Source organism: Pleurodeles waltl, chromosome 7, assembly GCF_031143425.1.
Source record: "Pleurodeles waltl isolate 20211129_DDA chromosome 7, aPleWal1.hap1.20221129, whole genome shotgun sequence".
Lineage (NCBI taxonomy): Eukaryota > Metazoa > Chordata > Amphibia > Caudata > Salamandridae > Pleurodeles > Pleurodeles waltl.
In genome coordinates, this window is record NC_090446.1 from 1,531,194,094 (window position 1) to 1,531,208,696 (window position 14,603).

Below are 14,603 nucleotides of genomic sequence, written 5' to 3' on the forward strand. Positions count from 1 at the left end.
GTCGGCTAGTTTGGGTGCAAGTAGTGTAGAGAAAGAGGTCTAATATTCAGGTGGTAGGCCATCTAGTCCTGGGGTTTTGTTACGGGTCGGTCTCTGATTGTCTGCGCTACATCTTCTGTGGTGATTTTCGTGTCCAGAGCTAATTTAGTAGCATTGGTATACAGGGCAGTGGGACGCCCTCAAGAAAGGCCTGAGAGCGGTTTTCAATGAGATCAGATGGGGCAAGGTATAGTACGGAATAGAAGGTATAGAAAGTTGCAATACGTCCTCTTGGGCATACTTGGGAACACCGGAGGGCATAGTTAGTTCAGTAATGGGGGCTCGGTTGGTGTCCTGTTGCGTGAGGCTAGGAGTGGGCCACATTTGTCCCCTTCCCTGTGGACCTTAGCTGCATGAGCTGGTAAATTGAAGCGACAAAGGTGCTCTAAGTGTTGTGTATAGGATGTCTTTGCTTTGGCTAGCTGTGGGATCTGCGTTGGGTCATGATCTGCCCCCTTGCTTAATTGCGCAAGGCACGACTTGCATGTCGCTGTCCAAAGTCCTGCGTACACCCACCACCTGTTGTAAGCAACTGCCTCATGTTACTGCTTTAAATGCATACCATTCTACTGTCTTCGAGGAGGCAGTGTTGCTGTTCTCCACAAAATAGTGATGGATGTGGGTTCTCTGTTCCTCTCTGAATACCGGATCGTCTAGACGGTCACGTTGGAGTCGGCAGGTGGGAACTGGTGGTCTTGGGGATGCCCAGTGGAGGTCTATGTAGCAGGCATCGTGATCCAAAATCACACGGCCTAGATACTCGGAGCGGTGTATGAGGGGAGTTAATGGGTTTGAGCATAGGAAATCATCACGTTGCATGTGGAGCCTGTGGGGTATCGAGTAGAATGAGTAGAGTTTGTGAGTGGGGTTATGTAGTCACCAAACATCTACCAGGGACCATTGCTGTGACCAATTGCATAGGTGTGCTGCTTGTGCATGTGGGGGTGGGGGATCTAGGAATGGAGGAAGGGGGGATCTATTGAGGTGGAGATCTAGAACAGTTGTAGTCCCAGCCAAGGATCCAGGGGAATGCAGTTTTATGTGCAGGAATAGAGGGGAGGGTGTCCTAAAATTCTGCCTGACCTGAGTTAGGGCCGTAGATACTGCCAAGGAGTAGGGTGTGGCCATTGAGGCGACCCTCTAGGAGAACATAGGGGACATCTGCATCTATGGTAGCATCTAAGACCTGGTAGGGGACACTGGTTCTAATCCAGATCAGAGAGCCACAAGCATATGCCAAGTAGGTGGCTGCTTAAATGTGTTCTCTCCTGCGCTTGCGCAGATGTTCTATCTCTTCTTCTGCAATGTGGGTCTCCTGTAAGAGGACTATACGTGCATGTTGCCTTTTTATATTGGAGTACGCTGCGTACTTGTTTGGGCAGTGTGCACGCCTCATATGTTTAGTGTAAACAGGCATATACATAGTCTGCGAAATATATAAGGGTCACTGGGAAGGGGGGAATTCTTCGCTTTGCACGCCATAGCTGCCTTCCCGCCCATGGTATGTGTGTGGAGTTGATGATGAAAATTTGTCATATTGTGGATAGAGTGTGGGGTTAAGGCTAAGTGGGGAGTTACATGTAACTGGGTAAAGTGAAAAGGTAGGGTGTAAGGAAATGCCTCCTTGGCATGGTTACCTCCTGACTTTTTGCCTCTGCTGATGCCAAGTTATGATTTGAAAGTGTGCTAGGACCCTGCTAACCAGGCCCCAGCACTAGTGTTCTTTCCCTAAACTGTACCTTTGTCTCCACAATTGGCACAACCCTGGCACCCAGGTAAGTCCCTTGTAACTGGTACCCCTGGTACCAAGGGCCCTGATGCCAGGGAAGGTCTCTAAGGGCTGCAGCATGTCTTATGCCTCCCTGGGGACCCCTCACTCAGCACATGCACACTGCTTGCCAGCTTGTGTGTGCTGGTGGGGAGAAAATGACTAAGTCGACATGGCACTCCCCTCAGGGTGCCATGCCAACCTCACACTGCCTATGGCATAGATAGGTCACCCCTCTAGCAGGGCTTACAGCCCTAAGGCAGGGTGCACTATACCACAGGTGAGGGCATAGGTGCATGAGCACTATGCCCCTACAGTGTCTAAGCAAAATCTTAGACATTGTAAGTGCAGGGTAGCCATAAGAGTATATGGTCTGGGAGTCTGTCAAACACGAACTCCACCTCACCATAATGGCTACACTGAAAACTGTGAAGTTTGGTATCAAACTTCTCAGCACAATAAATGCACACTGATGCCAGTGTGCACTTTATTGTAAAAATACACCCAGAGGGCATCTTAGAGATGCCCCCTGAAAACATACCCGACTCCAGTGTGGGCTGACTAGTTTTTGCCAGCCTGCCACACACCAGACATGTTGCTGGCCACATGGGGAGAGTGCTTTTGTCACTCTGTGGCCAGGAACAAAGCCTGTACTGGGTGGAGGTGCTTCTCACCTCCCCCTGCAGGAACTGTAACACCTGGCGGTGAGCCTCAAAGGCTCACCCCCTTTGTTACAGCGCCACAGGGCATCCCAGCTAGTGGAGGTGCCCGCCCCTCCGGCCACTGCCCCCACTTTTGGCGGCAAGGCTGGAGGAGATAATGAGAAAAACAAGGAGGAGTCACTCCCCAGTCAGGACAGCCCCTAAGGTGTCCTGAGCTGAGGTGACTCTTACTTTTAGAAATCCTCCATCTTGCAGATTGAGGATTCCCCCAATAGGATTAGGGATGTGCCCCCCTCCCCACAGGGAGGAGGCACAAAGAGGGTGTAGCCACCCTCAGGGCCAGTAGCCATTGGCTACTGACCTCCCAGACCTAAACACACCCCTAAATTGAGTATTTAGGGGCTCCCAGAACTGAGGAATATAGATTCCTGCAGCCTAAAGAAGAAGAAGGACTGCTGACCTGAAGCCCTGCAGTGAAGACGGAGACGACAACTGACTTGGCCCCAGCCCCACCGGCCTGTCTCCCTACTTCGAAGAAAACTGTAATAGCGACGCATCCAACAGTGTCCAGCGACCTCTGAAGCCTCTGAGGACTGCCCTGCATCTAAAGGACCAAGAAGCTCCCGAGAACAGCGGCTCTGTTCAAGAAACTGCAACTCTTTGCAACAAAGAAGCAACTTTTAAAGACCACACGTTTCCCGCCGGAAGCGTGAGACTTTCCACTCTGCACCCGATGCCCCCGGCTCGACCTGTGGAAAACTAACTCTACAGGGAGGACTCCCCGGTGACTGCGAGCCCGTGAGTAGCCAGAGTTGACCCCCCTGAGCCCCCACAGCGACGGCTGCAGAGGAAATCCAAAGGCTCCCCCTGACCGCCACTGCCTGCTTCAAGGAACCCGACGCCTAGAAACCACACTGCACCCGCAGCCCCCAAGACCTGAAGGAACCGAACTCCAGTGCAGGAGCGACCCCCAGGCGACCATCTGCTGAGCCCAGGTGGTGGCTACCCCTAGGAGCCCCCCCTGTGCCTGCCTGCATCGTTGAAGAGACCCCCGGGTCTCCCCATTGATTTCTATTGAAAACCCGACGCCTGTTTGCACTCTACACCCGGCCGCCCCTGTGCCGCTGAGGTTGTACTATCTGTGCCTGCTCGTGTCCCCCCCCGGTGTCCTACAAAACCCCCCTGGTCTGCCCTCCAAAGTCGCGGGTACTTACCTGCTGGCAGACTGGAACCGGGGCACCCCTATTTCCATTGAAGCCTATGTGTTTTGGGCACCACTTTGACCTCTGCACCTGACCGGCCCTGAGCTGCTGGTGTGGTAACTTTGGGGTTGCCTTGAACCCCCAAAGGTGGGCTACCTTGGCCCCAACTTTGAACCCTGTAAGTGTTTTACTTACCTGTGAACTTAACATTTACTTACCTCCCCCAGGAACTGTTGATTTTTGCAGTGTCCACTTTTAAAATAGCTCATTGCCATTTTTGCCAAAACTGTACATGCTATTGTGATAATTCAAAGTTCCTAAAGTGCCTAAGTGAAATACCTTTCATTTAAAGTATTGTTTGTAAATCTTGAACCTGTGGTTCTTAAAATAAACTAAGAAAATATATTTTTCTGTATAAAAATCTATTGGCCTGGAATTGTCTTTGAGTGTGTGTTCCTCATTTATTGCCTGTGTGTGTACAACAAATGCTTAACACTACCCTCTGATAAGCCTACTGCTCGACCACATTACCACAAAATAGAGCATTAGAATTATCTCTTTTTGCCACTATCTTACCTCTAAGGGGAACCCTTGGACTCTGTGCATGCTATTTCTTACTTTGAAATAGTACATACAGAGCCAACTTCCTACATAGGGACTACTGTAACTACGGTATGTCCAAACAATGTCATGAATGTGACAAAGGGGGTGGTTATCTTGGACCCCCTTCTCACCATGACCAAGCAAGTCAACGCCGTGTCCTCCGCCTGCTTCCTCACCCTCCGCATGCTCCGCAAGATCTTCCGCTGGATCCCCGCCGACACCAGAAAAACCGTGACCCACGCCCTCGTCACGAGCCGCCTGGACTACGGCAACACCCTCTACGCTGGGACCACCGGCAAACTCCAAAATCGCCTGCAACGCATTCAAAACGCCTCAGCCCGCCTCATCCTCGACGTACCCCGCAAACAGCCACATCTCCGCACACCTGCATTGGCTCCCAGTCAGCAAAAGGATCACCTTCCGACTTCTCACCCACGCACACAAAGCCCTCCACGACAAGGGACCGGAATACCTCAACAGACGGCTCAACTTCTACGTCCCCACCCGCCCCCCTCCGCTCCTCTGGCCTCGCACTCGCCGCCGTCCCTCGCATCCGACGCTCCACGGCGGGTGGGAGATCTTTCTCCTTCCTGGCGGCCAAGACCTGGAACTCCCTCCCCACCAGCCTCAGGACCACCCAGGACCACTCCGCTTTCCGGAGACTCCTAAAGACCTGGCTGTTCGAGCAGCGATAACCACCCCCTTTGTCCCTAGCGCCTTGAGACCCGCACGGGTGAGTAGCGCGCTTTATAAATGCTAATGATTTGATTTTGATTTGAAATCAATGAAAGTGTGGGGAGGGGGTGTAGTGAACAAGTATGGAGGTAATATGCCAAGTTGCAAGTGCCCGGATGCAAGAATTATGAAAGCCCATGAGATATTTTGTGACTATCGGGTTGGAGGGGAAGGAGATGGGGTGAATGCACACAGGGTGAAGGAAATGTTTTAGGGAAAACAAAGTATCGCTGATGTGGGCATAAGACTTCAAGGCATAATAGCAAAACATTTTGATAAACAACAATACATCCCTTTCATAAGAGAGTGTCTGTGGACTGTAGTGGCATCTTGGAGCGATTTGGGGAGCTCCGCTGAGAGTCATCTGAGAGGAGGGTATCCTCATCAGTTGTTAAGAGGTGGAGGTCTTTTTTGTGGTTAGTAATAACATTGGTGGGTGCAATGTCTGCTGCCGCTTGCAGTGCTCGACCTCTGTTTTCAATGATCTGTTCAAGATTTGGGGGTGCCATTGTAGGTGACCATTGGGTAATCTAGGCGCAAGGCTGGTTGCACTTCTTCCACCTTGGAGAGGTCTATTGTGATCTACTGATGGAGGGGCGGTAATGTTGGCAGTCCAGTCACAGGCATCCTTTGGGTTGGTGAAAAAAGAGTGTAGTATCATTCGCAATCATCTTCAAGTGAGCTGAAAAAAGAAGTGAGTACTGGGCCCCCTGTTGGCGTAGATGGTGCTTGATCCCTACCTTTGTTGTTGAAGTGCCCTTGTATAATCGGGAAAAAGCATGATCACTTGATCTTCCACTCTGAGCGGTGTGCTGCTCTGAGGCTGGCATCTCGGTCTTTGAAATGTAGGAGTTTTGCCAGTATAGGTCTAGGAGGAAACCACCCTACCCCCCAGAGGGGCAGCGAGTGGGCACCCAATATGCTCTCTCCAGTGTGAAGAAAGGACTGAGGTCTGAGGCTGGGGTGAAGGATTTGAACCAAGTCTCTAGGTACTGGATGGGGCCATGGCCTTTAATCCCTTCTGGTACGCCCAATATTCACGTTCCTTCTATGGGACCTGCCTTCGATGTCGTCAGACCTGTCCTCTAGCTGGCTGACCCGGTCTTGCAGTTCACGGACAGTCCATTGATTGTCAATCACAATAGGGCGCAGAGTGGCTAGGTGTTTTTCTCAGTCTGATATCTTAACAGTAAGTTTGCGATGATCATCACAAAGGAAGCTAAAAATCAGTGGCTAGGGCGCTCAAACGTGTCTCCATCGATACTCGAGAGTGCTCTATGGTGGCCAGCACTAGGTCCAATTTGTCCGCTGCAGGTGCCGGTTGAGAGGGAACTCCTGATAAGGTGTTGGAAATATCACTACGTGAAGTTCTCCGCTTCTGTTTTTGGGCCGTCATGGCTGATCGGAGTCTGCCCATGCCGTGCGATGTCAAGGATGTTTGTTTTAGGGACATGAAGGCAGGTGTGGGGTAAGAGATGCCTTAATGTCTTAGATCCTAACTGTGTGTAGGATTCCAGGCAGGGCCCTCATGGATAGACCACTAGCTGCAGCTGGTGGGCGGTTCTTCTTGTGTGAGTCTCTTTTATCTACACCCAGGTGAGCACTTCCGTGTGGGTGGCAAGGGGACCTCCTCTCTGGAGGGGGGAGCCACATGTAGTAGACTGGGGATTCTCAGTTTGTATGAATGGCATCCGTAAGGGAACAGTCTCTGTGACACGTGGGCAACAGGGGAATCCGAGATCTTCACAGTAATTAAAGAGAACCAGGGCTGTAGGCACAGGTTCACACTCAGGAGCTGGCAAGCAAGTGGGGGGCCCAGTCTGTGGATCCTCCAGGGGCAGCCACCGTGTGGCACGTAAAAGAAGGACCACCAATAGTGGTAAGGTGACGGAGTGGGCCACAGGGAAACCCGTAGAGCACAGGGTCTGTGAGGGTTTAATTTAGGCACTCACTGGGTCAAAGTTACATGCCTTTCAATCAGAGGCTCATTAGGGTGGAGGTGAGGCCCCCACCATCTCTCCAGCGTCTGCGCTCCAGGTGTGTCTCTGTGATTTCACGGTGGGTCGGTATCCTGCAGAGTGGCGGTCAGTGCAAGGGCCCAGGTAGTGTTGGCAGGAGCCCCGCCGCAGTCCTCGATTATGGCACAGTTGCGGGGAAGGGGGAACCCCTTCACTCAAGCCCACAAGCAAGGAGGAAACTGACACTGATATGGAGAGGCGCAGAAGGCAGTGTGCTGGGCTGATTGGGCTGTGCAGGATCCAACACTGCTGATGGGAAGCCCCCTGACTCGCATGCAACTTGAAGTGAGCGCCGAGGATGAGGACCAAGGGGATCACATAGGCGGACTCCACTGGTAAACGAGGTGGGGTCGCCAGCAAGGATCGGGAGGAGGTAGGCACAGCGTAAGTCAGGCTCCATCAGGCACTTTCAGGGTGGCGGCTGCTGTGTTTATGTAGGCCGTGATCTTTCCCCCTCCTCGCGCGTTCTAATAGGAGGCACTGAAGCGAGGATTGGTTCGCCTTGTTGCAATGGGAAAGGTCTGGTAGTGGAGTTAAGTTGGGGTTAGCGCGTGGGCTCACCTGCAATCCATGGGTCACACTCGGGCCTTTGAGTAGTCTGGGCCACCGCCGCGCCTCTGGGGTGCATCTCTATAAGGTGGGCCACAGCAGGTAGGGGCTATCTCGGGGGTCGGTGGAGGGAGGCCTCCCACTGTAATCTTGGTCGGGAGGAGTGGGGCGTCTCATCACCAGAAGCCCAGATGTCCGGCCCCAGGCCAGCCATGAGCAGGCCTTGTCATCTACAGCGCCATCTACAGCCGCAGCAAGGCAACAGTGAATGTTGTAATGGACAATAGGGACCTCTGGAAGACGTGAGCATCCCCCAAGGGCCGTCTAGCAGTGTCCGAGGGCAGGATGGATGGCGATGTGTGGGCAGGCAGAGAGAGCTTCAGGGACTTGTGTCCGCCATCTTGGCTGGCTCGGCCACACCTTCCTAGAGGCTAAAGTCCTGCAATCACCAGATCCTCCAGTCATGCACCCCAGTCTTCACTGGAGATATCTGTCTCGCCAATGAGTGTGGGCAAACAGACTTACCATAGCTGAGGTAAAATTTCTCTGCAGTATCCAGGATGATCTTGAAAGAGTTGGTCATCGCCACTGTGTTGGTGTCTTTGCAGTCTGACACTACTGAAAGGTCTGCATGTTTCAACACATATAAGTAATTAGCAAAATGCAAAAAGTAAACAAACCAAGCAGATGAAGGACCATCAAGGCTGGTATCCGTGCTCCCTCCTAAAACATCAAAACCATATCACAAATGTCCTTAACGTTCTGCAAGGGTGGTGCAGCTCTGACTAATATTGGATCCTGCACTACCACAATGAATAAGAGGGCTCTTGGTACTAGATGAGCAGCTTAATGGAAACTCCAAACTCGCATAACAAGATTGACATGGCGCTCAGGTGGTCTGAGAACAGCTGCAGCAAGTCTACCTTGAGCAGCCAATTCTGGAGGTATGGTAATACTGAGCTACTCATCAGTGCAGGTGTGCCACAACCACCACCATCACCTTGGTGAACACCCAGGATGCCAATGTCAATTCAAATGGGAGAACTGCTCCTTAGTAGTAGATAGAACCTATCACAAAACACAAGTATCTGGTGTGCAACTTCAGGATCGGGAGGGGAAAGTATGTGTCCTGCAAATCGAGGGACACCATCCTGTCTCCTAATACCAGAAACAGAAGGACCTGTGCAGGGGCCATCTAGCCATTCTCCTTGCAGAGGTAAGTTCAGGAGTGTCTCCTGACCTATTTTGGCCAGGTAATACACTCCCCGCGTGCACAGCATCACCAAGCCTTGCCCGTGTCTCCCCCTCCCCGCACTCGCTGCTTCTAGGGATCGAGGCCCTCCGGGACCCGATCCGCTGGAGTGTCTCTCTGGTCTCTCTGCCTTTTTCAACCTTTGACTCTTTGCCTTTTTCCAGCCTTTGACTCTTTGCCTTTTCTTTCAACCTTTACTCTTTGCCATTTTTCAGCCCTTACTCTTTTGCCTCTTTCTCTAAGTTTTTCTAATCTCTGGCCTTTTTTGCCCTCTTTTGAATTTTTTTGCACCGTTTTTCCCGCTCCCCCTGCCCCCGCGCCCCCATTCGCCCGCTCTTCCCCCCTCCCAGCTGCTCCTCCCTCCCCCCTCCCTTCTTAATGGCGGTCGCTGCGCGCTAAGGTGAGTGTCTCCTGACCTATTTTGGCCAGGTAATACACTCCCTGCGTGCGCAGCACCACCAAGCCGTGCCCGTGTCTCCCCTTCCCTGCCCTCGCTGCTTCTAGGGATCGAGGCCCTCCGGGACCCGATCCGCTAGTGTCTCTCTGGTCTCTCTGCCTTTTTCAACCTTTGACTCTTTGCCTTTTTCCAGCCTTTGACTCTTTGCCTTTTCTTTCAACCTTTACTCTTTGCCATTTTTCAGCCCTTACTTTTTTGCCTCTTTCTCTAACTTTTTCTAATCTCGGGCCTTTTTTGCCCTCTTTTGATTTTTGTGCCTTTTTTCCCACTCCTTTTCCCGCTCCTCCCGCCCCCGCACCCCCATTCGCCCGCTCCTCCCGCCTCCCAGCTGCTCCTTCCTCCCCCCTCCCTTCTTAATGGCCAGAGGCAAGCCCGTCTGCACCCGTCCGTGCCTGGACCGCGCCCAGCGCCAGAACCCCTGGACCCCGCAACAGCCACATCCCCAGCCTCCGCTACAACGCCGACACCCTCTGCACACTCAACACTGGCCGAGAGACCACCTTCTTCCAGGCCTCTCCAAAGAGCACACACGGGCCTTTCTCCTGCCACAACTGCAGCTTCACCTGCACCAGAGCCCACAAACCTCCCAGGACCAAGACCAACCACCTCCGCTGCATACTCCTCAACACCCGCTCAGCACGCAAGTACGCCATCGAGCTCTGGGACCTGCTCTACTCCACCACCCCGGACGTGGCCTTTCTAACCGAAACCTGGTGGAATGACTCCTCAGCACCTGACATCGCCATAGCCATTCCTGACGGGTACAAGTTCTCTCGCAGAGACCGCACCAACAGAACCGGAGGAGGCATAGCCATCATCCACAAAGCCACCCTCGAAGTCAAGACCCTCCTGGACGACTCCCTCAGCTCCGCCGAACTCCTGCACTTCCAAATCCACACCGACCCCAACACCACCCTCAGAGGAATGCTGATCTATAGACCTCCTGGACCCAGGGCACCGTTCAGCAACGCCATCGCCGACCTTGCCAGCACCCACGCACTCGCCTCCACGGACTACATCCTCCTCGGGGACCTGAACTTTCACCTCGAAAACAACAACGACATCAACTCCACCACCCTGACTGCCAACCTCGGCTTCAGACAGCTCGTCAACGCACCCACCCACTCAGCCGGTCACACTCTAGACCCCATCTTCTCCACAAGCGACCACGTCACCTTCAATCACACCACCGAACTCTACTGGACCGACCACCACTGCATCCATTTCACCTTCAAGAAACAAACCGAACACCACCTCACCGAGCAACCACCCTGCCGACGCTGGGGCAAAGTCACCGAAGATCAGCTAACCCTAGCCCAGAAATCACCCACCAACCCCACCGACCCTGACATCGCCGCCCACAACCTCAAGCTATGGATCAACGACTGCACCAACCGCCTTGCACCACTCAGGAAACCCTCCAACAACCAAATCAACAAAAAAGCCCCCTGGTTCACCAACAACCTCCAAGCCTCCAAACGCGACTGCCGTAAACTCAAGCAAAAATGGCTACTCGAACGCACACCAAACAACCACACAGCACTCAAGGACGCCACACGCAGCCATCACCAACTCATCAGGCTAGCAAAAAGATCCTCCTTCAAAACTCGCCTAGAAAACAACGCTCACGACTGCAAAGAACTTTTTAACATTGTTAAGGAGCTCTCCAGCCCAAGCGCCACCGTCAACGACATCACCCCCTCCCAAGAACTATGTGACGCCCTAGCCACTGCCTTCCACCGAAAAATCACAGACATCCACGACAGCTTCAACACCCCTCACACCTCGGACACACCTACCCCGCCCTCCACGAACTCTACCCGCTCCAGCCGCCTGACCTCCTGGACCAGCATCAACGACGATGAAACTCGCAAGACCATGAATTCCAACCACTCCGGATCACCATCAGACCCCTGCCCACACCACATATTCAACAAAGCAGACGCAGCCATCGCACCACACCTACGGAAGGTCATCAACATCTCCTTCGAAACTACAAGATTCCCGGAAAGCTGGAAACACGCTGAAATCAACGCTCTACTAAAAAAAACAAAGGCAGACCCCAAAGACCTGAAGAACTTCCGGCCCATCTCCATTGTCAACACACAGCTCACCCGGTACCTCGAAGACAACAACATCCTCGACCCCTCCCAGTCCGGCTTCAGATGAAACCACAGCACCGAGACTGCCCTCCTAGCCGCCACAGACGACATCAGAAGCCATCTCGACAATGGAGAAACATCAGCCCTCATCCTCCTAGACCTGTCGGCCGCCTTCGACACTGTCTGCCATCACACTCTGAAAATCCGCCTCCTCGAAGCAGGGATCCAAGACCAGACCCTCGACTGGACCACATCCTTCCTCTCCGGCAGAACCCAGAGAGTCCGCCTCCCCCCGTTCCAATCCAAAGCCTCCAACATCATCTGCGGCGTACCCCAGGGCTCATCCCTTAGCCCGACGCTGTTCAACATCTATATGGCCCCCCTCCCACAAGTGGCCCGTCAACAGAACCTCAACATCATCTCCTACGCCGAAAACACCCAACTCATCCTCTCCCTCACCAAGGACCCACACACCGCCAAAACCAACCTCCACGAGGGCTTGAAAGCCGTCGCTGACTGGATGAGAAGCAGCCGGCTGAAACTAAAATCGGACAAAACAGAGGTTCTCATCCTTGGGCCCACCCCCTCTGCTTGGGACGACTCGTGGTGGCCAGCCTCGCTGGGTACCCCACCGACACCAACCGACCACGCACGAAACCTTGGCTTCATCCACGACTCATCCCTCTCCATGTCAAAACAAGTCAACGCCGTCTCCTCTTCCTACTACAACACCCTCCGCATGCTTCGCAGAATTTACAAATGGATCCCAACCGAAACAAGAAAAACAGTAACTCAGGCCTTCGTCAGCAGCAGGCTCGACTATGGCAACGTACTCTACCCTGGCATCCCGTCCAAAAACCTGCAACGCCTCCAACGCATCCAAAACGCCTCTGCCCGACTCATCCTCAACATCCCTCGCCACAGCCACATCACCCCCCACCTAAGAGACCTTCACTGGCTCCCCGTCGACAAGAGGATCACCTTCAAGCTCCTCACCCACGCACACAAAGCACTTCACAACACCAGACCAACCTACCTGAACAGCAGACTCAGCTTCTACAACCCCACCCAGCAACTCCGCTCCGCCAACCTCGCCTCTATCCTCCACATCTGGCGCAGATCCTCCGGCGGCAGATCTTTCTCTTACCTCGCCGCCAAGACCTGGAACACCCTCCCGTCTGACCTAAGACAGATCCAGGACCTGCTCTCCTTCAGAAGACACATCAAGACCTGGCTCTTCCAGCAGTAGCAGCAACCCCTCAGCCCCCCGCCCCCGCCTTCCTCCCCCCCCCCAGCGCCTTCAAACCCTCACGGGTATGTAGTGCGCATTAGAAATAGACTGATTGATTGATTGATTGACACTGAGGACTAGCATGCGACATAACCTGTCATCCTTCAGGGGCTCAAAGAAGTAAAAGGAGTAACATCCATGCTCAATCTCCTGTTATGGGACTAGTTCCACTGCCCTCTTTCATAACAAGATATCCATACAACAATGGTTCCGCCTGGTAGTCCTCTACATTTCTCTACAACATAATAGACACAGGACAAGAGTTAGAACAGGAAAAACTGTACATTCCTTACTATTGCTCACATGGATTGCATAGAAGTCACAACAAAAATGTAAGTTATTTGTATGTACATCCTACTTAACTTAAAAAGTAGATGGGAGCTCCAGACATTAAACCTAAAGTGGTTCAGTGCTCGTGAATTTGAAATGTGCGTAAGAGTGTGAAATAAGCACAATGTAGCACAAGGGTAGAGGCAACTATGGCTGCATATTATTTATCAATAGAGAGGTTTATTCTACCTGTTCCCCCTGTGTTCCTCGATGAAATGGAATACATTAGCAGTCCAAAAGAGTCAATATGTTGACGTTTTGACCCCTAAGAAGCAACTTAAAGCAGTGATTAGGACAGGTCGCCCCTCACACTGCATTTCATAACAAGGGCAAGACTTCTTGCTGGAAAATGTGAATGCGCTCATCTGATTGGACGAATAACATTGAAGAAATGGATGGAAGAAACCTGGAGGTGAGGGACATAACCCATTTCTATGATTATCTGAACCCACGGGCCCATCCTGATGGCCTGCCAGACCTTTAAATGGGGTAAGAGCCTTTCCTCTACCGCCTGCACTGAGGGGGAACTAAAGTGTTTTAGAGAGGATGAAAAGGAGGGCGACGACAATGGCTAGTGGGTCAGCCTATCCTTGGATCCTCCACCGCCCTTGTAATGTCACATGAAACTGTTTGGCTGTTCGCTTGGCTCAGCGAGTTGACACTGCAAAAAGTCATATCTCTCAGGCAGCTTCAAATATGGCAAACAGTGACAGTCAATCTTAGGGAATGAGCCATAGCTCAACCACATTTCAACCGCTTGAGGGGTGAGCTTTCTTTTTTATTAAAGAGGCGAGACCTATCAAATAACATTCACATGGACGTCCAGAGAAGCCATTTGAGTAGAACCAGCATCGTGGCTGAGAGTTACTGAAAAACCCATTGACTTGGCAACAGTGTCCACAATTTCAAGATCCGCTCTCAGATCTGCTTCACAGCATCCTGCCCATCATGGACCACTTCTGAAGTCTTCCTTCTGATGATCCAGGACGCTGGATACTACCATCTGTGCCATCTCCTGCAGTGCATGGGTGTATTTTGCCAACAGGCAAGCAGGGTTCGTCGATCTGAGCAAAAAACTCCCTGAGAAAGAAACCATATCGCCAATAGCTTCTAATTTCTTCCTCTCCCCAGAAACAAGTTACGCAGGGGAAGAAACCTGGGCTTGGTTTTGTGCAAAATAACACTTGCACTACCAGCCTTTCAGGTGATAGATAGGCTGCTAGGAAAGTTGGACACCTGGGGCCAGCTAATAGCAACAGGCAATCTGTCTGCTCACTGTAAGTACTTAAGGAAGTGCGGCCCATGCTCCTAAGGCTCCATCAGAGCTTTGTTGAACAGAAGCAAGCGCTCTGATGCAGATGGCTGGAGGCCCTCCTTCAGGAGGGGGACTTTGTTTTCTTCTAGCAGAAAAGGCAGTTGTAGCCCTTCTGCAGCTTTTTTTTTTCAGGTACTGTGGTACAAAAATGTCACTTTCAAGGGCACTCAAATTCCACCTCCGGAGAGGTATCCAGACTGCTGGTGTTCTGGAAGCTAACATGATCAGTAGCGCCTTTGCTGGTAGTGGGCAGTAAGTTGGCTGCCTCATCACTATCATC